Genomic DNA, 27,503 nt, shown 5'->3' with positions numbered 1-27,503 from the left:
AAAAAATGTGTATACATAAAAATATAAATCCATAACTGCAGTGTGTGGCTGGCACAAAATTGCTGGATGACCTGAAAAATTCATTCATGCCAGCAACGAACTGCAACCCACGCTTGCCAACATTTTCCGTAATTTTTTTTTTTTTTACTTTCCACTGCCAACGAGAACGCCCTGAAAACACGTGCACTTTTGGCATCAAGGCTGTAGGTCTGGCTGCATATGAGTATATATTCACTACTAAGTAGGTGTGTATCACTTCTTACATTGTGTACACCGTTTGCCGGCAGCGCCACACATGCGCTTACACACCCACTTATGCAACAAACTCATGCAAGTCATGGCGAGCGTTGCACAAAACACACACTTTTTTGCTGCATATTTCTGCGCGACTTTTTGCCCTACAAAGGGGCTTCCGTGACGCCTTGTGCCAATGTTAAGAGTGTGAAATGTTGCATTGCATTTTATTTTGCTTTTGTAATTTTGTATGCTGCTCTTCAGTTTTATTTGAGTTTTTATTTGTAAGCGCCTAAAAGGCGACTTTACAAATTTTCATTTTCACATTTCTAAGGATTCTTGTTATACAATTCAATTGTATGTGTGTATTTGCATATCTGAATATATGCATGTGTGCGTTTGTGAAACTCAGTTACTTAAACAATGTGTATTCAGACTTTGTTGGAAAGTTCTTACCAGAAAAGAAAACGATAAAGAATAAAAATGCAAGTTCGTTTTGAAGCACACTTTAACGGTGTAAAACACTAATATTTTTTATAATACATAAATTTATAATTGTAAAAGAATATTTGTATAAAGAAACACCTATTATTCCTATATAATGGCTACCGCTGTATTTTTCAAGGTAGATGTGCGTTGCACCGTTACAAAAATTAACAAGAAAAAAACCGAAGCTATAATATGCTTCACCGCTGCATTTCTCATAGCATATAAGGGTATAAAAAATACTTTATCTTGATTATAATCGGTCAGTTTATAGAGCAGCTATATGCTATAGTGGTGCGTTCTGAACAATATGTTCGGAGATTATAGCCATATCTCTAAAAAAAAACTCTACGCCGAATTTCGTGAATATATCTTATCAAATAAATAAGTATTCCATGAAAGAACTTGATTTTGATAGTCCGATATCAGCGATGAGATGTTCTTTAGGAAGAAAAGAACGTGTGAAAATTTTTAGATCGAAATCTCACAAACTAAGGGACAAGTCTGCGTGTGTATAGGCGGACAGATAGACAGCCGGAGAGGGCTAAATCGAATCGAATCGTAATCAGCGTACTGGCTTTTTAAAATTCTATATTTTGGTATCGATGTGTGTGGCTAGGCGTTGTCCTGATGGAACACTATTCCTCTCTTATTGATCAAAGCATGTCGCTTCTGGGCGATTACTTCTTTTACACGTTTCAATTATTGACAGTAAAGATCCAAATTAAGAGTTTGGTAGTAAGGGAGCAGCTCATAGTATATGATTCCCTGCCAATCCCACTATTTTTACACAGCTAAATCGTTCTGACCGTCAACCTTGGCTTGGACACCGTTTGTGACGGCTTAACAGATGGAATTTTGGTAAATGAATATTTTTTACGTTAACTCGTGTGGCACTCATATATCGAGCTTCTTTTTGTATCTAACCTTATTTACATGACGGTTGGACTCAATGATTGTCAATATTTTGTATCGATATTTTCGATAATTGGCCTTTCCAAGCGTTTTGGATCTTTGACTTCAAAATTACCGGAACGTAATCGGTGAAATTGCGCGTGATTGGCTGTAACAGCATCAGCACCATCAACACTATTTACTTTTTCAGCCGCCTGGCTTGCGTTTTGATGTTTTATCGAAGAAAAACTGTTAAATATAGCGTGAGTGCTCAGACAAAATGGAGGCAAGCAATGCCAAAACTGTCTGGGAAGTTTTTTTTAGTAAGAAATATGTTATTTTTCTAACGTCAAATAGCGTAAACCTATCTTACTTATACAACTCGAGTTAAATATTACTTATATAGATTATACGGGCGTTTTTTTAGACGTGTGGTTTCAAATTAGGCTACACTTCTTTCGTAGTCGGTTTTTTACAGTTGTTGCTTGATTTATATGTAGTTTGGTTTGCCATTTTATAATGAAAAGACTTACTTCGGAATCGTGCAATTTTATTACCCAAGTAATCGTTCGGTTCGCTCGTCGCATTTTTCGCAATTTTTAGCGAATGTTCAGCGATGAAGCTCACAATTAGTTGAATGGGTACTTTAATAAACGAAGTTGTCACATTTGAAGTGATGAGTGCGATCTATGGGCAAAGTGGTCCTTTGGTTCCAACAAGACAGCGCTACATGCCATATAGCCAACAAAACAATCAATTTATTGCGCGTGGCCTCCAAGATTCTGCGAATCGATACCGCTAGACTATTTTTTGTGATAAGCCCGAGCCGGTTGACGCCTTGGAAGAGAATATTCGGCGAGTACGTGCTGACATATGGCCCTAATTGACGCAAAAAGTGATCGATCGCCTGGAATTCATTCGAGCCAGCCGCACCAGTCACTTGCTCGATTTTTTTTTTTTTTTTTTTTGAATTATTGACAAACTCTTACCTTTATAATAAAGCTATATTCTTGGCCACAACATTAAATTTTATGCATTGTATTTCTTCCTGAAAACCACATGTCTAAAATAACACCATTTATAAACTTTTTTTCTGATTTTTGTTATCCCCTGCAGGTTCTACTGAGTTGTTTATGTAATATTTAAAATATTTAAATATAAAAATAAATATCTTCCGCATGAACTACATCTCTCTCAATGCTCATCAACAATAATCTCATTTCATCCTACCGGATCAGCCGTATTTGTTTGACTCAACTTACTATCTCTGAATTCCCACAGCTATATATCGGCTTTGCCAAAAGAAACGTCAACATCCATGGCAACCGAGCTATGGAAAATGAAAATAAACAAACTGGAAAATAATTAAAACAAACATCGGCATGAAAAGAATCTGCACAGAAAAAATCTAAATGCAAATATTGAAATTGCGAATGCATAAGGCGGACGCCCAGTGAATCCACGTCAATCACAACATCAACAAAGTCTGGTGTACGCGTAGGCTTCTCGCAACGTCTAAGCAGCCACACTAACTAATTCACACCAACAACTAACTGTATGTGTGTGTGTGTGTGTGTGTGAACGAGACGCTCTAAAAACATTAAGAAAGAAATAAAAATAAAGTAAAAATCAGTGCATTGAAAGTGAAAACAAAAATTGCGAATCAAGTGACGAGCTTTTTGTTCGCGCCACGCGGCGTGTCATGATTTCCATTTCATTTTATGTTAATAACAATTGTAAAGAAAGTGCGCGCCACCGCCGCACGCCATGAACGAGGCAAACATTTACTAAAACTACTGCTGTTTATACGTGTATGTGTGTGTCTGCGTCTGTGTGTGTACGTTTTTGTGCAAATCGAAATTGTAAAAGAAAATAAGTGCAACGAAGACGACGCTAAGAATAGCATACAGCACCGGACCGACCAAGCACAGGCCAATAATGCGCTGTTGCGCACACACTCTACCCTGCCCCTCTGCTACAGACACATCGCCTTCAGCCACGCAACGCCGCAATCTCGGCTGCACTTAAGGCGGGGGGAAATATTTACGCTGCTGTGAGTATTCTGCATGTCTGCTCGGAGGGTCCAACTTAATTGCTCTTGAGTCTGTTGTTGTTGTTGTTATTGTTTGCATTTGGTAGCAGTTACAAAGGTGTTTCATTTATTGTTATTATTTTGGGTAATTATTTGCTCTCCTGCATGCATGTTGTACTATGAGATATTTTTATAAATACATATATATATATTAGGGTGCGTAAAAAAAAAATCGATATTTTTTCGCATTAAACTCTAAAAAATTATTTGGTACACACTTCAAAGAAATTCGCTACAAATGTAAGCTCTTAATATTAATAGAAAGGATCATTTGATTTTCAGTTTCTATATTTTATTTAATATATGATGAAAAAATTCATGACTCAGTATCTACTATTTAAAAGAAATATATGGTATAAGAAACCATATATATATATTAATAGTTGATACTGATATGATTTTTTCGTTCCAATAATAAGATAAAAATTAGATAGTGAAAGCTGAAACGCGAACGACCTTCATATTAATATTAAGAGCTCTTACTTGGAAAGAATTTTGTTGAGATGTCTACCAACCAACTTTTCTGAGTATAAAAAAAAGAAGAAAATAATCGATTTTGTTTTTACTCACCCTGATACATACATACATATGTATGTGATACAGAATTGTATTTATAACAATTTTACACAACAATTTTTATTGTTATTATGGCATGTCATTTATTTATCGGCTATTTTGTTTGGTTATTCAATGGATTTTATTGTTGTTGTTATGTGTTAAATTTTTTTACTTGTAATTACTCAATTGTTTACTACAGCTAAGTGCCGACTTACTTCACAGAGTATGGTGATAACAAGTGTTATTACATTTTTATGCTCCGCATAGCTTTTGGCAAATGGTATAACAGCTTTTTTCATTAAAATGTTGTAAAGAATATATGTTACGTATATAATGTAATACGTAATGTTGGGTTAGTTTGAAGTGTCGATCTGGTTACATATGCCAACAGGATTCTCACTTACAGCAGCTTAACACTCTGATCCATTGTGGTAGCTAAAATTCCTATAGATTGATTATAGAGACCTTCGTAAATCGACCAAGCGATTTGAACGCAATACTAATGTTTTGAGGCATCTAATATCAGTTTCGGGTATATCTCCTGGTTCGCCGTAAGTATGACTGCCGAAATGTTTCAATCCCAGTCTTGCAAAAGATAAACAATGGAGGAAGTAGTGCCGGGATGTTTCTACTTCACCTTCTTCCATACAACTTTGACCATTTGCGTCCGACAATATTTTTAGCCTTATCGCATGAAGGCCTATTGGCCAATGTCCAGTAAGAACTCCTATTATTGCCGAAAGATAAACTTTGTGAAGGGCAAGTATTTCGGAGATATAAAACGAGTCGATTTATTTACATTTAACTCACTGCAGCGCCTGGCATATAATATGAGCCTGAAACTAATTAGACTAAAAGAATATCTATATAAAAAATATGATACACGTATACTACAGTAGATACTAAGAGACTAATTGACAATTTTACTACTCCTCTTGCAGAGTATACTCGTACATTGACTTTTAGCCGAGAGTTACGGTAATTCTAAACAAGTAATTAGTATCTTTAGATTCTTCAAACTTTGGAGAGTAACGAATCGAACGAACAATTAGTTTATATAAAAAAATGGCATATCCTTATAGAAATAAAATAATAAGCGACTGTGCCACTTCAACGAGCCATCCATATACTCCTATCTGGTATTTAACTGGCTGACTAGGGGAAGAGCTCACAAATAACCCATGTGCTGTAAAAACGCACAACGTTGTTGTTTCGATTACACACTATCTCAAGCTTGGCGTTTCAGTGCCAGCTGTTAATATTCGCAATAACTGTTTGATCTCTGCGAGACACTGACTTTATTGAAGGTGTGAAATGCCAATCGTAAAATTATTGACTCTTAAACTTTATGCGACTTTATTCCTGACATTCGTAACCTTTACAACTTTTACTATAACTGTGAGCAGCACTTTCAGTTCTGGAAACCATTACTTTTACTATCTATTTTAAGTATACCAAAGTTCCAGCACTTTTTTTATTTTAGAAACGCTATTAATATTTCTGGTTCAATGACTAGAATTCTTTCGAAATTTTGCCAAGTTCTTCATTTATGCATAATTGCTACTTCCTGGTTAGTCTTCTTTCAGAGTCTTGCTTCGTGTCTTGGTCTTTTCTGTGTTCATCAATTATAGGCAGTCACGCTGTCTCTATCAATTTCTCTCCCAATTTTTGTTGCTGTTCTAGTGACGTAACACATTCTCTAAACTATTTTAATGCGTAGAATGTGCGAACTTGACAATTCTTGTTCAGGTGAAAATCCAGATTCCGCTTACGTAGAATCAACCGTCGTGAGAACGGCATCCTCGAGATCGCAAGAAATGTTTTTATTTTTTTTACTACCATATTACTCATAATTAAAGCATTTGAAGAGAAAAGGAAAACATTAATGTTTTTTATATTCTTCAAGGTTTATTAGGTTCTTAAAAAATATAGCCGGAAGGTTATCAAATGTTTTGTATACCATCGACTCAGCGAATAAATTCCTATTTGTTTCGAAGTTAACTCGCTTTTCCTTACTTCTTACTGTTCTTAGGTTCGTTTGCACTGCGTTATTTTTCTACTACTTAAACTATTATCAGCCCAAGAATTCCATTGTACTCGCAATTTTGTTGCAAAATACTTCAACGATTTATTGTAAGCTCTTATTTACCACTTGTACATATTAGGCTTAACAGTGCAATGCGATTTCGCTCAAAGTGCAAGTGCACTTACAAAAGTGAACACAGTTGAAGAATCTTCCACATGCACCTAATATTATAAATGATCGACGCTGAAACGAACTTTGAATATAAAGTTGTGGATTATAGTGTATTTAACACACTTTTAACTGTATTTCTATTTTTCTCGGAGATCAAAGAAACATATGTATTTACATAAACACTAAAGCAGGCCAGTAGTCATACCGGAATGCAAACAATTGACGATTAAAGGATATAATTAAATTTTAACTAAGAACCTTGTGTGTCACCAATTAAATAAAATTATTTTCGAGCTGAAAGATAGACCTTACGAATATTTAAGCGCTTAAAGGCTTACTAATATTATTTAAATCTGCTGAAATATAAAATATTAAGTGGTTACCATCTTCTTTAGGTTCTTTTCGGTTTAATAATGTTCGCATCATTCCCATTCCTGTGATTTGTTGCTTAATAAGCTCTCAAGTTCGGTACCAGTTCAATTTGGTAACGCGAAGTGATGATATGCCTACCAAAATATACCAACTTAAGTCCACAAAATTCCACACTTCAATATCAGTGCGTAAAAAATTCGATGGACTTTGGTTGAAGAAGGTTAAGGGGTTATATCCACTTGCAAGTCAGAAAAACGCGCTTTTTGAGAACTTTGATTTTCGAAAAGGCATTTTGTTAAAAAAAGAAATACTAAACGTATATTTACATAATTTAATGTACTAATAATTAGTGATTCATTTTGAAAAATTTTGTATTCCCTTGATTCTGTAGCCGATCTCCAGGAGGACCTCCGAAAAAAGTGTACAATTTTGGATATATTTTTGGAAAATACCATTTTTTGCTTTTCCTATCGTAAGTAGTTTAACTCAGAACTAAGAGGACGACAGTTTCACCTTTTAGAATGCATTGATAATACCTTGATTTTTGAACTGGTTAAGTAGTTCAAAATGACACGAGATTATCTCGCTCCTAAAAATTTTTACATGCCCAGAGTGTGAAGAATATTTACAAATATAAAACTAACCTAAAGGGCTATTAAGATATATATATCAAAGCTGTAAAAGATAAGTAATTTAAATGTGAATAATAAAATCTAATATTTTTCATGAAAATTTATCTTTTTTCGGGTTGAAAAATTATATTTTTTGCGGTCTCTTCGAACGGCACGTGAAAATCCATCTAGCGCTTCTTGACTATTTCCGCGTATGAAGTGACCTTAGTTAAAGTCAATTGCGATATTAAAGTCCCGTCTGTTTGTTTGCGGTTTTGTGCAATATTTGCTTAATACATAATATTAAAGCTCATCTTGACTATATAATGGTATTATATTGTATATTCGTATCGATATCCGCAAATTATATTACCTAGGACATGTGGTACAATCACTAAACAACAACGTAATACAACTAAGTAATAAGCTTTTAAATTTTATAACCCGTGGCACAATGTGATTTTCATCACTATTTATTGCTGTAAACGCGAAAGGTGCGATTTGTGTACGTCATTAAAAATTTTATTGCGAGTTGCGTGTTTATGATAAGAAACAAACTAAGTAGTAAGCTCTAACTGACCCTACGCTCAATTACAATGCCAAGGTCAGTAATAAACTACATATAACTTGTTTTTAGTATATTTGTTGACATAAGTTTATATTTAAAAATACATTTCTTTACGCTGTTTGATGTACTATATTATGGTAATCCTTTAAAAATTAAATAATAAAACTATTGAGATGGTTAAATAAATATTAAATTTTTTCGATATTTACGGCTATGTAAATATATTTATTAAAACGTCGGCGTATTTAGTCTGAGAATTTATTTAATAAATTTACCTTAATTTATGTAAGTACCACCTTAATGATTACTTACTTATGAATATATATTATAGAAAGAAAACATCATGTTTATAAATAAGTTTAAATTATTTTTTACTATGTGGTGTAATTAATTTCGCATTTAACCTATCTCTGTTGATTATCGCATGTGTCAGAATGGTGTATTATTATATATTTGAATTAATATTTTTAATTATACAGACAGATATACCTACATATTTATGTAGAAATTAAATTTATTTGCATTAGGGCGATAATTGAGTTGTATGCCCTTGAAAAAATCCTCGCGAAAAAAATTGAATTAAATGTAAATATTTTCGCAGTTCAAAAAATGTAATAAAAATATAAATAAGGCAAGACCCAAAAAAATATGCAGCTAACCCCACGTTTCTTGTTATTACTCTAATAACTGACGTTTTTCATTTAGAGAATTTAATTTACCTTAGGTTCCGCGATTTCTTTTTTAATATTGAGTTGCCTCTCCAAAGATATTTCTGGTTTAAACTGTCTGAAAAAAAAGAATTAAGTATTTATTTTCGAGATCGATAAACACATATAATGGTTGCAGGAATAGTCAAAATTACATATTCTCGCATTTGAAATTTGAAGTGACATTTAAAATTAATTAAATTTTTCTTTCAACTCATCATATCTACGAAAATATTAGCCGTATTAACTACAATTTTTTGCACAAAAAAATTCTAACTAACCCTTTAAAAAACCTTCAGGCACAGTTGTGTTTCGACACATTTTCATTTAGACGAGCTTTAGAGTAAAGAGTAAGTATCATTTGAATGATTTGAGATAGGGATTTTCGAACTCAATTGCATTCACCAGGCATCGTCCACAAAGCTTGTGTGGTGTTTGACACCACTTTTTATTAAACACCACAAAATAATAAAAATATAAATAGACTTGCAACTATTATGATCATATCATTATGACACTTTTAAAAAGCACTTGAATAATGTTCCATAATGCCGACATATCAACAAAACAATCGAGTTGCACTAATGTCAATTGTTATACTTTAATTTGAAGGTGTCACCAATAAAGTACCTACAGCACACGCACACGCCTAAAAATATGCTCATTCATTTTCGAAAATCACCAACAATTTGGTGACACTGCAGTAAAACACAGTAAGATTGCCTATTAGTAACGCCTATTTTTTTCACGCTTGACGACATAACGTCCCAATCGGGAATACACGCAAACATAATTATAAATATGAACTTGTTAATCAATATTTACACTTGATTACTACTCATTCATTTGTGGTGTATATAAAGCATAACGGAAAAATATAATTTATATTGCAAGTTAATGGGCAGGGATCGTGTTATGATGGTGAAGTGCGAGCCGTTTACTTGGTTTTTGTCAATTGAACAATTGTGCGACGGCTGCTGATTACTGTGCGTCATTAACGAATCGATAAATGCATGTACCATGTGTGTTTTGAATTTAAAATATATTTACAAAACAAATGAAATACTTTTACAAGAGATTTGAATTTAGAATGAAAAGACATTGTTATATTTTTGGTCTTCTGCGATGTAACCTTTGTGGACCTTACGTCGTCAAATTTAAATCGGTTGTGAAAGTTGTTTCTTTTTTTTAAGTAGAAAGTATCTATTCGTATTATGTGGGATATTTTTTAATAACCAGAGTACGTTAGGGCTCTTCAATATCGTATTTTTACCTTGTGTTTGTTAAATTCCAATATAATAGTAAATCTATTTTTCTGTGTGTGGAAAACTCCCAAGCTCGACAATCTTGTTTGAGATTGTTCGTGCTTGACGTTTTCTTGTAAGCGACCCAAAGTTTTTTATAATAAGAAGGAGTAGCCCGCTAACAAGCCGGATCCCATAGAGGCCAAACTTAAAACATTTCACCGGACCAATCATTGAAATATAATATATAAATTATACTAGTATAGAGTTCGTGTGCGTCCCAACAATGGAGATTTGTATCACTATTAACGACGTGAGTCAAGAATATATGAAAAAAAACTGTTTCTTTCGTACAAAATTTTGATTATTTTATAACATTAGTTATTCGAAATTTCGCATGCAGTGGAATCAAACATTTTTTTTTTTTTAATTTACCCAATATCGATATATTCCTGCCTATTCCCAGTAATACACTCGGTCCCCTGATATGGGAACAATATTAAGTGCTAGATGTGAGTATCAAGTCCATTTGTTGGAACCGTCGATATCGGAACATTATATGATAGCCATACAAACTGACCTATCCAAATCATATGTTTGTACTCTTTTATTTGACAAGATATCTTTACGGTATTCGCTACAATCTCGGAACAAATTGTGCTATACTATATAGCTGCTTTACAAACTGGCTAATCAAAATCAAGTTAGAGAACTTTTTATATCCTTTATGCCTTAAGAAATGCACCTGTGAAAGGTATTATGGCTTCGCTCCAACCAAAATTAACGAGATTTCTTGCTTTTAATTATATTGTAGATGGACTAAGAACAAATAGATACGTACAAAGCTATAAAGCAAAATTTCGTACCGGCTGTTTTGACTGTCAAGTGTTGAAATTTGTCTGTTTTCTAAGTACGAAAATTTTCAAACGAATTCTTTAGCATTCAGATCACGCTCCAATGCTCAATTATCTAAACATCTATTATCTTTCTTTTGTGGCTTCTAAAAACATCTATTTTGATTGTTGCGCCTCAAACAAACAAACAAATAGTAATAAAACTTTTCACATATACCCTATAAATACACACAGGCACTTGCATCAATTTATACATTTTCCATGTTTACGAAGTTAAATGGGTATGTGCTTTAAATGGTCTGAAGGTCTCGTATCAATATACTTACATTATACATAAGTATGTGTATGTTAGATACAAATGTATCTATGAATATTTGTACGTGTAAGTAAACATAAACAGTACGTTCAACTGGCGTGTAAAAGTTACAGCCAGAGTTGATATTCGCAGTGGACTATGGATGCATTGGATCACCAGACATTTTATTGTTATTGTACATATGTGTATGCATATTATTGCCTATGTTACATACACGCTTACAAGCGCTGTCAAAGTGTTAGCGGCTCGGCCACTCCTGAACAATTAATGCTAGCTTCGTGTATCAGATCGGTTAGGCAGTCTGTGTTCTCTTCTTTTTATTTGTTTCTCAAATTTTCGTTACGCTTCGTTGCCTTGTTTGTTAATTTAGCGTTTTATTGGCTTTACATTATTGAAAACAATGGAACTGAAAGTAAATATTTATAAAAAAAAATAGGTTATACAAAAATATCAATGATAAAGTTATTTACAGCAACTATAAGTTGATTTTTAGTGCAAGCTTACGAAAGCAAATATGATACTGAGGTTAAAATACTTTTTAGCCATCAAAATATTATAATAAACTATATAAAATATTACGCAAAAAGCTGAACTTGTGCTTGAGAACCTACCTAGGAATCTTACTTTGTTTCCAGGAACTTATATGTTTTTACGATCCGAAACTACTATATATAGTATTGTTCAAAGTATTCCCATCTAAAGTTATAACATATTCCCATATTTCTGTCAGTTTGTGGACTCCATCCAAAATGAACTATGGCACCTCGGCGGTCAAGAATGAATTAAACCAATTTTTGATCCCTGTTGTGATGTGAACCGTATTCCAGTGAGAAAGACCGGAAGAAATGATACTCGGAAGGGACAAGTTCTGGTCTATAAAGCGGATGAGGCAAACTTTCCCAGCGGCTTTTCTCTAAATAGCTTTTCAACCAAGCGTGATGAAAAATTATTGCCTCGCATCTAGTGCCGAATTCCGGGCATTTTTCGCCAATCGCTCGCTTGAGTTTGATCATTTGTCGTTGGTAGCTTTCCTTATTAATAGTTGTACCCGGTTTCAGAAGCTCATAATTTCCTTGGCATCATGGATATTCGGCTTTGCCGTTGTTTTGGCTGGTTGACCAGGTTTCACATATGATTTATGTATAACACGACTTCTTTTTCTAGCGTTCAAACATCAATTGTCTTTCAATATCTCTTTGCTTCATTTCCTATTGAACCCAATTTAAACAGCTGTTTTTCAACGTTTTGAAATGGCGGTTTGAGTGACACCCAAAACTTCTGCGAGCTCACCTTTGTTGGGCAACAATCTTCATCGCCCAGGACGTTCTACGTCTGCCAAGGCAATGTTAAAGAGAGAGACACAGAAATACATGTATTGATAGATAGATAAAGAGAGAGATAGAGAGAGAGTGAAATCGCGCGTGAAGGTTGAGTAGTTCGCGTGAAATCTTGACAACCGACTTTGAAAACACAGTTTCGAGAAAAACCCGTTTAAAGATTTAAGTGATTATATAGCTGACCTCGAGCGCACAACTATTTAAAGCTTTAAGTTCAAAACTATTACTGGGATCAACTTGAGAATTTAGGACAATATTCTAGAGATGTTATAGAGTTAAATAAGACAATAAACTCTTTTTTTTTTGAAGCCGGGAAATCCATGTAACCCCTAAATTAAGCAGAACGTACTAAATTAATAAAGTTTCCCAGTTAGTAGATTCTACATAATCGAAACTAATCAGGAGTTTTATCTAGGTCAGCGCTGTCAACTAAGTATTATTCTTTAAAATTATTTTGGTTAGCATTTTCTTTATTACCACCTGAGACAATTCTTAATGGCGTTCGTCTAGTTCTGTCGTAATTCCCCTATAATAAGGCAGGCGATCTTTGAAATTTTTATTTGAAATTAATTTTTATCTATGTATTCATCCGCCATTTACTACTTCTCATTCACAAAAGCTTGCATTATATGGTATATTATGTACTTATGTATGTTGTACATGCTCTTGAATTCTCATAAATGCGTCCACAATTAAAATAATGCTTCTCTTGTGTTTTATGTGCAATTACACATTCGCTTATAGCTTTGCGTTCTATATAATTTTGTGTGTGTATGTATAACTCTCTAAGTATGTTTGTATCTACAAAACAGACTTTTTTGCACTTAATTGACACATTTCCTTATCGCGTTGATTTTGCTCCCACCAGAGTTGCCCTTAAATGTCCTTGAACAAGATAACGGGGCGATAAAAAAGTGCCTTTCCTTTAACTTACATGCGTACATACTATGCATCACTCAAATGCGTGGAAATCCCTTCAATTACGTTGGAATATTCATACTCTGACATTTGACGGTTGCTCTAATGAACACCGCTTAATATACACTAATGTACAGGAGTGTGCTAAAATCTAGCACTGGTTGATATGATGAAGCATATATTATAGTGTCAGAAATCAGCTAATTAAATAAGACATTTTTTGATAGGACATTTTCTGATTTTATATCAAAAATATATAAGTAAAGCTCATATTTAATAAATACCATCTCATCAAATTTGATTCCTAGTCCATATAAACTGCGCGAGCAAATCGCATCGATACAAAAAAATTTGCTCTAATTGGTGCAATCTTTTGTTATGTTCGTGTGAAGTAGGTTGGTTAATTTCCTGTGTTTCCAATGGAATCATGGCTAAGAAATCGATTAAAAATATTGCAGAAATGTTTTGAGTAGTCTATATTATCACGAACACAAGTATTTGCATGGCACAAAGCATTGAGTGAAGGCCATGAAGTCATAGAAAAATTGTCTCAAGCGAGTCGTACATCTTTGTTAATGACAATAACATCGAAAAAGTTGAAGAAACAGTGCTTGAATGTCAGTCGTCTTCTGAGCATCAGAGAGATAGTAGAGCATACTTAACATTACTTAGGGATCGTCTCAACACATTTAGGTTAATGTTTTGGGTATGAAGCTTATCAATGTTAAACTCGTACCAAAAATCTTTAGCAAAACCGACCTCGAGTCGAGGTCATAAAAGAGATGCTTGACAACGTAGCTGAGGGCCAAACGCATCATTGCTGTGCAATGCTTATGAATATGAGGTCGAAACTGTCCACAATATTGCGAATGACGTTCACAAAATGAGCCGAAACTGGTATAAACAAAATTCACTAAAGACACTGAAGGCTTATAACAAGTATATGGAAAATTGCATGAAACGTTGACATGATTATATTGACTCAAAACTAGCCTATTTTAAAAGCGATAATAAAAATTTGTATTAATATACGTGAAATGTTTTTTTTTAGTCTGTTCGGCTCAAATTTGAACAGGTGGTATACTTTGAAAAATTATCAATTCGGAATCTGGGATGAAGAATTTCGAGGCAAAACTTCTTTATAGCAAAAACTCTGAAGCTTCCACACTAAATGCAAATTTTCGCAGTTCCCAATTCGAGATGATTTTTCTGTATAAAGAAAGGAGTATGCCTATGAGTATCCTGCTTTAAGTAATTGGTTGGTAAAAACGAAGGTCGAAATGGTGCAGCCGCACTTAAACCATTATTAGACTTTTGATTGCTCCCAGTTATCTCCAAATAGATACCAATTAATATTTTTCAATTTCCTCCATATTACCATCACCACCATAATCCCCTGTTTATGTACTTTTAAACTTGAATTAAAACATTAGATTACATTTTCTACCTGAGAGTACATGACATTGCTTTTTTATTAGTCGTCATTGTGCAAATTCAGAACATTTTTGCGAATGTATGCATATGTATAAGTATTAAGTACGTACGTACGTACGAATTTAAGATTTTATCTTATATCGAGAGTCTGTAATTTTACTTAGTCCCTAAGGGTGTAACCTTCACCTCGCTCAAACTTCTCACGCGAATATAATCGTCGCCCCATTGAAATATACATTAACGAGAGCTAGAAATTCAATAGAAATTTCTAGAAAGCATATAAATATGTATTTATATATATAATATATGGTATATAGATATATCTAGAAGTGTTTTAAAAATTTATTATGCTCTTAAGTTCGCATTCATCAAGTATTAAGTATTTTGAATTTCTTACATATAACCCGATTTTCTTATTTGGGATTATTGAGTTCTCGTGGATCATAAAGTTGAACACCGATAAAAGGTTTTGTTCACATACTTGTAAGCCTCAGCTACTTTTGTTTTTAGTGATAGTCCATTTGAACCGACAAATGAAAAGTTATACAAGTTTAGACTGCTTATAATTGCAATTGACTAATTAATTTTAACTAAAAATATTTGACTCATCTAATATTCTTCTTAGACCTTCAGTTAATCAAAACAATAACGGTCTTTAAATTGTAACTTCTATAAAGTAATGCTCGTAAGAAATTTCTTACTTCAAAGCAAAACTAGTCTTTCATTTTTTTCATGCAGTATGGAACAACTCATCACCATTTGTATTTACCAAAGTGAGAGATCATTTAATATTAAATCTCGTTTTTTTTATCGCTTTTACGGTTCCATTATTGTACATGTATGCTTTTTTGCTTGTATCGTGTTGACTTGCAAGTCAGTAAAAACCCTTTTTTTATGAATATTTTTGAAGATCCAGGATTTTTAATCAATGACTAAAAATAATGCACATTCACAGATTTTAATGTACTTTAATAATCGCTGATTCATTTGGAAAAAATTTTGATTATCTTGATCCCTTAGCCAATCTCCAAGAGGACAACCGAAAAACGTTGTCTTGCGATGAGGAAGATTTTTATCATTATAGATGAATACATGTGAATATGGAAGGAGTCGTCAAAATTTTGATTTTTGACAAAAATCTTATTTCTTCGATCATTGCCTGACACATACTTGTATAAGAAAAAAACGGCATATTTTCAATATTTTTTTTTTTCATATAAAAAATGATAATGACCTACTTTCAATCATTTTTTTTCACACATTAAAAATGAAATATGTTTTTCAAACTTTTCATTATTCCAAAGATATATAATTTTACAAAGATTTTGTGAAATTTTCAAAGGAAAATATTCAAAATTCCGCCAATTCAAAAACGACGTCAATTCAGCCAGGTGCCTTCGCGTAGGCAGCAGAACTTCTTATAGGATCACTTGAAATAAACAGAAAAAAATACGTCTTTAAATGCGACTATAAAGGTATTGGAAGGAAAAACAAAAAAACTTTAAATTTTATTTTTGACACAAAATTTACGAAAAAACACAAATTTTGGTGAAAACAACTCTATTTTTGTTTTTAAAATAGTTGTAATGGAAAAAAAAGGATTCGTTGAAGACATTGTAAATAATATCTTGACAACCGATTGTGAAAACATAGTTTTGGGAAAAACGCGTTTAAGTGACTATAAAGCTGGCCTTGAGCGCGAAACTTTTCAAGTCGGTATCTCAAAAACTATTACTCGGAACAACTTGAGCTTTTAGGACAATATTCTAGAGATTTTATAGAATAAAATAAGATAATAAAAATAAATTAGATTTTTTGAAGCCGTGAAACCCCTAAAAAGCACTAAGTTTTTTATTTTGTTAAATTGTTTTAATATATAAAAAATAATTTTTTTTTTTTTAATTTTGGCAATTGGACTCTCTAAAACCCGCGAAATTTTAAATTTCTTATTATTTTCTGAACACTTCTCGTATAAATAATTAAAATTAGAAAAAAATCTTCAAACATTCATTGGTAAAAAAAATTAAGAATAGTGAGGGGTATAAAGTTTCATTAAATATTTCCGATATTTTTTGTAATTGTTTTCTTTATATATTTTCCAAAAAAGAATATTTAATTGGAACCCCCTTTTATGGTTTTTATATGCAGCACATATCTACAGTTTACATATACTCACGATTAGACAAGTGCTTATCAAAAACAAAGGGCTGGTATTATTTACATACATAGTGCCAAATAGATAGGCATATAACAAACGCTCTCCAATTCAATTTTACGACAGTGTTTTTCAAACTGTTCTGCTGTTCTACTCCCCATTTTCGACGAGTAGTTTGGCTCGTTTATAGGCATTCATGCACTCATTAGTGCCGTTTCAGACAGGGATGCAAAAGAGTCTGATCTTTTTCAAATTTTCTTTTGGTGTCGCTCTGGGCATTCACACGGTCAAAAAGAGTCCAGCAACTCGAGTCTAGTTTTTCTGCATTCCTTTTCACAAAATGTTCGTAAATATTTGTGCGGTTCGACTGCGCAACACCGCGCAACACTGCATGCTGCGTATTTCATTTGTATGTTGAGATGATGGTCACACATTTTGCTTGCAATGAATTACCATGAATATGGTAGAACAATATGCATAATACAAGTACCTACCCGCTAAATAGTTTCAAAAAAATACTAAAGACGGGAATTCCCTAATCCACAAGAATGTATTGAATATCCGCAACTAATATTTTCAAGGCCAAATTTATAATAGGAATTTCCTAATCTTTAAGTATTAAAAACTCATAATTTCTTTACTGCGTATTAAAAATTCATAATTTCTTTACTCCATAATCTATATCTTAATTTTCTCCTTATTTACAATTTGTCATAATATTTCTATTATTCTATGCATACATATTTGCATATTACATACAAAAATAGATAACAGAACTCAAATTTGCGATCGAATTCATTTGAAACCGAGCGCTCTTGCAACCATTCAAAGGATTTGAAAGTGAAAAGGAATGCTGAAAAGGGTAGCAGCGAGCTGTTACGAAAAAGAACACAAAGCGTGCCACCCGAACACGAGTGGCACGGTCCCTTCGTCTTTCCTCGTCGTCCCCTCGCCCACAATAAACTGGTATGAGACTCTTTTGCGTCCCTGTCTGAAACGGCACTTAGCATTATACCACCGCATTGCTTCGGCAGCGTTGTTCACGCGCTCACCATTTACGCCTTGAATTGCTTCGTGAGAGCGAGATAAGCAAATAAAAACGATCGATTGTATGTCGTCTACCTAACCGACAACAATTCGCTTAGACCAGTCTTATGTGAGCGATCTTCTAAAAGCGTTCATTTTACGGACTTCAATGCGTCGCAATATTTGAAAGCAAAATAAAAATAAATAAAAAAAACATCATTTAACATAAATAACAAAATATAAGGCGTCACAACTCATTAAATTTTAGTTTCCTGTGTGTTTATGTTATTTTACTTTTCATACTTGGTGACAGCAAAAAGAATTCAATTTTGTGTGTGTACAAATAGTAAATTTTGACGCACGCGATAAGCGTTTTGTGGAGCGATAAGAATATTTTTAAAAGTGAAAACTAGCAAATCATAATGAAACAAGTGAAAGAGTGTGTATTGTGAAATATTGAGGATGTTTTTTAAGAATATATATATAAATATTTATTAATTATTAAGTGTATCAAAAACAATTAAATTATTAGGGGAACCAATTACTATTTATCAAATGTAACCGCTGTGACCAACAGAACGGCAATAAAATGTTCCGGTTAGTGTTGTTGTCTATTTCATATGCAATATTTTATAAGTGAATTTCACGTTAATTATGAGAAATTAAATATGATAATAATTAAGTATAAAATAACATATTTATATCATCCCTACCGTCAAGGAGGAATCTAACAATATCGATTCGAATAAGACTTTTACACACACTGTAGTGGAATGACGGGGCTATGATATACAGGTTCACACTACCTATACGTAAGACCTGGTTTCGATAACAGTTTACGACTATTATCAAAGTGCTGTTTCTAACGACACTCGGTATGCGGTCAAAAGCCCGCTAAGTTTATTTTTACCATAAAAAATGCTTCTTATGATAGTCCATCAATTTTTCGGTGTCGTATTACAACTATAGTATTTTCTCTTTTTTAGTAATGTCGTCGCTTATAATATAAATAGTTAAAATTCCCTTAAGTATTGAAAAACACGAAAGCGCTATATGATTTAGTAACCAATCATTCTTGCTAATCATTCATAAGAGTGTGCAGACCGCCGGGTCCGAATGGAAAGCTTATTGATTTAAATCAAATTCTTATGCAACGGTATTTACTTACAATTTTTAATATTCTATGATACCTCAAAATAGGAAAATGCTGACTACCCCTGAGCCGTTAAAATACTGTACTTAGGTTTTCGGAGGTTGCTTAAAACTTTTACATAGCTTCTCTAAACTACAAATAATTGGTCGGCCAAACGTCTAGTAGGAGTGCATATATTATATATGTACATATATTAGGTCGTTTATCTGAAGAACTACCTTAAATATGTTTGTGTATATGATTCCTTTTCCTTGCTGTTTGGTTTGTAACGTTCAGAAGGAAATGTCGGAGACCCTAGAAAGTATAAATGATCAACGTGACAAGCTGAGTCGCTTTATTCATTACCGCCTTTCTGAACTGTCTGTATTCGAACTCATCTCTCAGTTTTTGGGATATCGGATTGAACACGTCCGTATGTCATTAAGAAACTACTCATTTGTCGATAACGCCGATATCGGACCACTATAGGATATAGCAGCTGTGCAAATTGATCGATCAATATCAAATCGTTGTATGAAAAATTATCTTCACGAAATTTGAAATGAATTATTGTCTAAGGCAACGCTACAATCTCCAAACGAATTCTCCAGATGTTGTTGTTGTAGTGGCAGAATTCTGCCGAGTTGACAGTCCTTGGAATTCTCCAGATCGCCGAGAGCCTTGGATTTCAAATTACCAGACCAAATAAATGTTTTAAATCGCCTTCTTGATGAATGCCTACTACTATATGTAATATTAGTCTGGTCGTAAATAAATTACTAGTTTGGATATTCATGTTGAGATCACATTAAAATTATATCGCTTTATGATATAACTGGTACTCTGCGTCGCTTGTTTTAAGTCCTCTTGTAGATGTCGACTAACACTCTTAGCACCTGCATGAGCAATAAATACTGTTGTATTTGACTTATATTGAATGTTATATTATACTTTAATTCTATAGTTCTAACAGAGCATACCTGACCTCCTATAAAGTTAGAAATAGTACACAAAATATATATGTATATGAATATACCAATTGAATCCGTTCATGTGTTAGGTGTATAAATATTTAAATAATATTTTTTTTTTTGGAAATCTAACTTTTCACTTCATTAATCTTATTTGAACTATTTATTGTAAATAATGTGTCCATAGAGATATAATATTTTCTTTGCTGAGTGTTCAACTTATTTGCATAGCTATAGACCTTTTCGACACAAGGCATATATAAATTTAAATACATATATAGCATAAGTATGTATGCAAGTGTACACACGTATGCTCATGTATCGATATATCTAAATTTTTTGTTTTATACCTAAATAGTTTTTTTATTTCATTTTGTTTCGGCTCAATATCTTTTTGGATGATTAATTTTGAAATTAGCCGTTTCTAATACTTTTAGCTGAGTGTATATATACCTACATATATACTTGTCTGCAATGTGTGTCACGCTCATTTCTTACTTTACTTGTTTTCCTGCTGTGTTATCTCAATTAATATTGTTGTTGGATTTTAGATTTCCCGTAGGCTAGTTTTATTGGATTAGATTCAAATATAATAATAAATATATGCATCTGTCTCTCAATTTCTCTTTCATTGCGCTTTTATTTTGCTCTCAGTTGAGTGTTTTTCAAAATAACCTGTTCTAATTTGGATTTTTTGAGTAGCAAATAGTGTGTATATTGAGATTATAATAAACTTATATGTACTACATATGTATATGTATGTATGGATATGAGTTTGCGTTCAATAACCCCAATCGCTGTATTATTACTTTTAAACTTTTATATTTCATTAATTATTTAAACTAATCATTATTCTGTGGGTGAGAAAGAACTCAAGTTATCAAATATTGAGCATAAATACTAAGAGTAATAGTTAAGCGAGTAGCGAATAGAACAGATAGTGGTTATGCTACTTATTTGTAAAATGTTCCTCAAAAAATGTTTTTGAACGTAACGTATACACTTAACCAAAAACAAAAAAAACTTGTGCAGAGCTATAGTTTGACTTTGAAGTGACTTATCTCTTAAACTATTAAAGTTGCGTGCAGAAAAGGCCCTTTTATTAATTTTTATAACATAATTGAAATTCAGTTTTCTTCAAAAAATTAGGAAATCCAAAATAACTCAATTTCCGAAGACCAAAAGACGAAGACTGCAAACCGGTTTTCGAACCGAACCGTCTCTTTTTACTGGCCTTGAACCGAACCACTAACCAAACCGCTTTTATTTTAAAATTCGAAAACCGAACCAGAAACGACTCAAAACAATGGTTCGGTTTGGTTCAAAGTGAAAGTGCCCAATAATCATTTTTAAGTTAAATCATACACGACGTGCCTAAAAATGAAATCCTTATGATAAGCTGCCACAAATTTACTTGAATGCAACGCTATGAGATGTCATTGTGCACTGTAATTTCAAATAATCGCGTTTGTGTTCTCAGAAGGTTGGCATACGTTTAAAGCCTTTTTCTCCTTAAGAAGCTGCTTATTTATCGAAACCCATATACTACCAATATAGGATATAGCTGTCATGAAACTGAACGCTCAAAAGCAAATGTTTGTAAGAAAAAATGTATTTTATTTGTCAAGAAATTCTTAGGAAATTTGGAATGGATTATTGTCAAAAAGTATAATCTCCGAACAAATTGTTCAGATCGGATCACTATAGCATATAGCAGCCATACAAACTATACGATCAAAATTAAATTTATATAAACTCATAAAGGATAGTATGAATTAGATATACTTTTTTATAGCCTGCTTAATCTACTGCCATACATGAAGCTAGATAAATATAGCTTTCATCTTTGCTTGAACTGCCTATCTATCGTGGGGAAGATTAACAAATACTTAGTGTTCCTGATTGCAAGAGAATCTGCTGCGCAGAAAATAGCTTCATTGTTTGTCATTTTAATAATAAATTTAATAGAAAAAGAAAGAAATGTGAAACTTTAATTTAAAACAAAAATTTAGAGATAAGATATATATCTATTTATTCTTAGAAAATAGTTTGCCGGACAATTTCATAAAGTCACGTACTCCCTTGATAGTAAGTAAATAAAATTTTCGTTCTTTGACATGTGAGCTCTATTTTGTGTGTTTTCTTAGAAATGAAATTGATTATAGTTTAAAAATATTTTAAAATGGCTCACAATTCGAGCATAATATGTTTTTTTTTTAGAGATCTGGGTATTCCTATTAAGTCACTGCGTACGAACTTATTTCATCCAGAGAAGGATTTGAAGGCATACGTAGAAATGATTAAAAATTAAACTCTTATCTAGTGTAATAGTTTACAAGAAGAATTTACGTGGAACTCACACATTGAATGCATATGTGATATTTGGTTAAAAATCAAAAATCATTAACGGATAAAAATTCCTTTCGTTTGTCGTGTATCACCTTTTTATTAATCCCAATAACTGCATAAATGTGATATGACCGCTTGCTATTCTATATTTTTATTATGCCATGCGATTATTATCGATATGTGATTTATGCCAGTTGTTTGCTCAATTCGCTACTTTCCATGGCCTATCGAATCAAAGACAGCTATTATATACTTGAGATAATCCGAGATTTTCAAAGTGATAACCAAATCTATGCATGAAACGGTCTAATGAAGGCTTAAAATTTCGTAGAATTGACCTCCTTTGATAAGGCCTTTAACATAATATACAAATTTCGTTTATATTTTGCTTTAACTATTATCGAAATACTGGCCTAACATAACAAGCGTCATATTGTTTAAACACCAGGCAAACAGTGCTCAATAAGAATATCAATCATTCTTTTCGGCAATAGACACGGATGGGTCCAGTTCAGTTCAGCTACATTCTCGTGTCAATAAAAACTTAGAATAAAAATTGGATAGAAGCGGTCGTGCTGATGTTTGGTTCAGTGCTAAGTACTAAGCCAACAAGGCCAATGGTCGATAGTAATTTAATGAGTAGTATGATTCATGCGACGATAGCGTACGATTTTTTTCTTATCACAAACATTTTTTAGCACTCTGCACATCTGTTGTGTCACCAGATGGCATTTTTTTATTATATTTCTTTTTTCAAGAAAATTTAAGTAGTAACTGTATTTAAAAATACAAATATATATATATGCTAAAATATGTGTTTATTTATTTGACTTTGGCAGTAATTTGTTTTTATTCTGACAAAAAATGTATTGTATTAAAAATCGCAAACATGTCGCTGACATTTTAGATAGTTATTTCCAACTTTTATTGCTTTAATTGCTATCCAAATAAGGCGTATGAACTAAAATACGAAAAATTGTGAAATTCGGCTGCAGCGAAGCTATTAACGGTATAAAAACATATTTATCTTCATTTTGATAGATCAGTTTCTATGGCAGCTGTATGATATAGTGGTCCGATTTAAACAATATTATCGGCGATTGTAACGTTATCTTGGAAAATATTTCATGAAGATATATAGTCAAATAAAAAAGTTTTCTGTACAAAAACTTTATTTAGATCTTTGGGACTAGTTCGCGTATATACAGACGGACATGGCTAAATTGTTGGACGACTCAGCTCATAACGCTGATCATTTATATATATACTTTATAGAGTATCTGATGTTTCTTTCTGCGAGTTGCGAATTTCGTGGCAAACTTAATATACCCTGTTCAGGGTATAAATATATTTATCAATAGTAAAAATATTCTGTGAAAGCTAAAACGATCAATTTTGTTTTTTCTTCAGTCTATAGTCTACTATTTGACAACTAAATTTGACAGCTGTCAAGTTACAGCATTGCTTTATCAAAATCATGCCAGGAATATGTATATTGTGTGTTGTATATTTTGCATTTTACGCCGAACCATAGCATGTGTCTTATTATAAAACTTAGTGAATATGTTTTCATAAATTGCGTTTTAAAACTAGTGTTGCATGTGGGATAAATCGGTACTGAGTATTTTTGTAGTTGAGTATTTTGCAAGTATGATTATTAATGGCTGAGTCAGCTTGCTTGTAACCCCAACTGTGTTATCTATGGAAGAAGTTTAGTAATTGGTTAATCAAAGTTTTTTAGGAATATTATGAAACGCTATTATCTGATCAATTTCGACCCCCACTGAAAATAGTATCGTTCTACATTTTCACCTATTTTAATACAAACTTTTATTATCGCCTTCAAAATATGGTACCCTATAGCCAATACAAGCAAGCCAACACGTAATTTTCCACATATTTGTTATAAGCTTCGGCTAGGATGAACTTCAGTGCGATCAGCGAATTTTGGTTATTTCGGTCTTGGCTCATTTTCGAAGCGCCATGCGCTAGGTTGTTGGACAGTTTCGACTTCATATTCATAAAATCACGCCTCGTTGCCAGTAATGATGCGTTTGATGAATGTAGAGTCCTCAGCTACATTAGCAAGCATCTCTTTTGCGACCTCTACTCCACGTCGTTATTGCTAAATATTCAGATCTTCTGTTATGCGTCTAGCATTGACACGTTTCATACCCAAAACATTAACCATACCATAACCAAGAGTCGATCCATAAGAGGTGACGAGATCCTCTGCTATCTCTCTGCTGCAAACACTGCGATTTTTAAGCACTGTTTCTTGAACTTTTTCGATATTATCGGCATTAAAAGGGAATCGATTTGCATGAGGCAAGTTTTCAATGAATTCTTTTTGCCACTCAAATACTTGTTTTCGTGATAAAGTAAGTGTCGTTATAAAGTAGTCGCCAAAACACTTCTGCAACATTTTCAACGATTTCGAAGTCGGCAAACTCGTTCAATTTGTTACATTTTTTTCGTGGTAAAAATCGCCAGACAAACTTTTTGTGTTGTAAACAAACCGCTATCAAACACAGACTAATTAACATATAGAGATTAAACTTCACATGAACATAAAAGAAGGTTACATCTAGGAGTCCGTGTCTGAGTCATATTTGATTAGATGGTATACCCGTTGCATTGGGGAGATATAGGTTGTGCGTAGCTCGATCTTCTACAAATATACAATGCAATACAGATATATTTTCTTTTATCTACAATTTGTTATCGATTTGTATACCTCAATTTCTAGTGTCGTAATTATCTGCAATAACGGTATCGAAAGGTATCTATTTTTGCACAAGTTATCTGCTTCTTGAGCAGTCGGACGGGCTTTAGTTTACTTTAATCATGTATTAGCTTGCCATTTCAAAACAAATATTTGTTTACACCTTTAACCGAAACATTATATACATATATAACTATATATGTATGTATATATCATAAACAATTGCGCATGTTCGCTGCAACTAGTTATAGTACATTTCTGATATCAAGTAGTGTCTACTGGAGGGCACTCTTATTTGCATATACCTTGCATTGTTTGCCATTTTCACTTGACTCGTAATTATGCACACGAGTATAATATATGAGTGCTGTATGGTTATTTGAATATATATCTATATATATGTAAAATTGATTACAGGCATTCGTTGCTATTTGAATCGCTACTTTATTTCATTAACTTGCGTATATACAGGGTGAGCACTCTGCGATGTCGATATACTCGTACTTTAAAATAGAAAAGGGATCGTTCATTAAGAAATTTATCTTGATTTTATCATTCAGTTTGAATGCCAGGTGGATGCTATAGTGGTCTGATCTGAACAATATGTTCGGATATTGTAGCGTTGCCTTGGGCAATAATATATGCCAAATCTCGTGAAGATATGTTGTCAAATAAAAAAGTTTTCCATACAAGGACTTAGTTTGACTGATCTCTTTGTCTGGCAGCTATATGCTACAGTGCTCCAAATCAACGGTTCCGACAAATGAGTAGCTTCTTGGGGAGGAAATTTTTGACTTCGATATCTCAAAAACGCAGGGAGTAGTTCGCGTAAATACAGTTAGTTTGGCCTGGCTAAATAGACTCAGCACGTCATGCAGATGTTTTTTATACATATTTATTTTATAGGGTGTTCAACTTTTCGTTCTGGCTGTTACAAGACATAGGTTATTTAGTCAGTATTAATTGTTGACATCAGACGTCTTAATAATGCTTTTATCACAAACTCGAGCCCAATCAATCATAGTGGCGCCCTCGCCTGAACTAAACGACTTATATTGAAATGTTTAAAACGTCACTAGCTTGGCGCCAGCTGTCGGTTTGAAGCGATTCAAATTTAGAGAAGTTTGGAGTTGTGTTGCATGGAAGTTTCCAAACCATGTCTAAGTAATTCCATCGATTTATATGTGCCAAAGTTATTCACTGTTTACTAACGGTCATAGCGCACCCTGTAGCTAAATGAGCTTAGCTACACAAATTGTTGTTTCGATTCCGAAAAAGGTTTTGTTTGCATATTCAACATTTGTGAAAATTACTAATGCCTAACAATTGTCAACCGAATCATCACTTTTGTCACCTTATCGGCAAACAAAAGCCGACGTGTAGCACTAATTTCTAATTTAAATTTGCATTTTAGTTTGATTTCTTTGTGTCTAGTTTTCGTTAATTTTTTTATACATACTAAGTTAAGTACATAGTACTAATAGCTTTTTAAAACAGGGTCAAATTATAAAGTGTTATTACTTTTCTCTTAGCTTTGCGATATATCTCCTGGTCTTCAGTACAATCTATAAACAATATCGTTAATGGTCATTTACGTTTAATTAGAGAGTCAATAATACTCCTCAGTCCAAAGTTGTTCGGAAACAAAGTCCATTTTCTGAAATATGCTCCCACAGATCATAACGGAAACACTCAAATTTCGATCTAACTATCGAGTGATAGACTTTCATAACTATAAATAAGCCGATTCCCTCCGCAATAGGTCAAATACTGCACTACTGCTTTCTTCAGAATCAACAAGAAAGTGTTTAATAAGAACAAAATTCCAGATCATCTTCGAAAAATAAATATTTTAAGGTTAGATATAGTCTATATTGAAGCATCAATCAAAAAGAGTTTGACAGGATCAGTCTGATCGAACAGGGAGATAAATTTGAGTCATCTTTGCATTTTTAATGCTTTTGATAACTTCTTAAGGGATACCGTTATGAAAATACAGTAGCATAAGAAATATTAACGTTAATTAAAACCACTATGAATTAGAAGTTAGATACTACACCTTGTAGAGTAAAAGATAGATACTATACCTTGAAGGCTGAATTGATTTGAAAAACTTTTTTGAATTCCTCAACATAAGACCTGGATATACCTATACGCAAAGTAGCATTAGCAGGATATCACCTAAAAATTCAAAATAAAAATGATACGAACTTAAGAGGTTTTTGAAGATTAAAAACAAAATTAAAATTTTTTTAAGAATTATTACAACTTTACGCCGAGTTAAATATCTTGTCGAACGCAAATTATGAAATTGTATGGAGGT

General features: G+C 33.0%; 1 protein-coding gene across 4 annotated transcripts in view; it reads left to right on the top strand.

Moving 5' to 3' along the window:
• LOC106627180 (uncharacterized) overlaps positions 1 to 27,503 on the top strand; it is a 57,433-nt gene that overhangs the window by 14,139 nt on the left and 15,791 nt on the right. The window contains exon 2 of one of the 4 annotated variants that reach the window (XM_036370408.2): positions 2,896 to 3,667. The exons of 2 other annotated variants lie outside the window; for them this stretch is intronic. The gene's annotated coding sequence lies outside the window, so the exon portion shown is untranslated. Of the gene's footprint in view, positions 1 to 2,895; positions 3,668 to 18,139; positions 18,601 to 27,503 lie in introns of those variants that run through there. One more of the 4 variants, XM_014247215.3, reaches the window with a different exon arrangement.

The sequence above is a fragment of the Bactrocera oleae genome, chromosome 3 (assembly GCF_042242935.1).
Source record: "Bactrocera oleae isolate idBacOlea1 chromosome 3, idBacOlea1, whole genome shotgun sequence".
NCBI lineage: Eukaryota > Metazoa > Arthropoda > Insecta > Diptera > Tephritidae > Bactrocera > Bactrocera oleae.
This window is presented reverse-complemented; position numbering and strand designations above follow the sequence as displayed.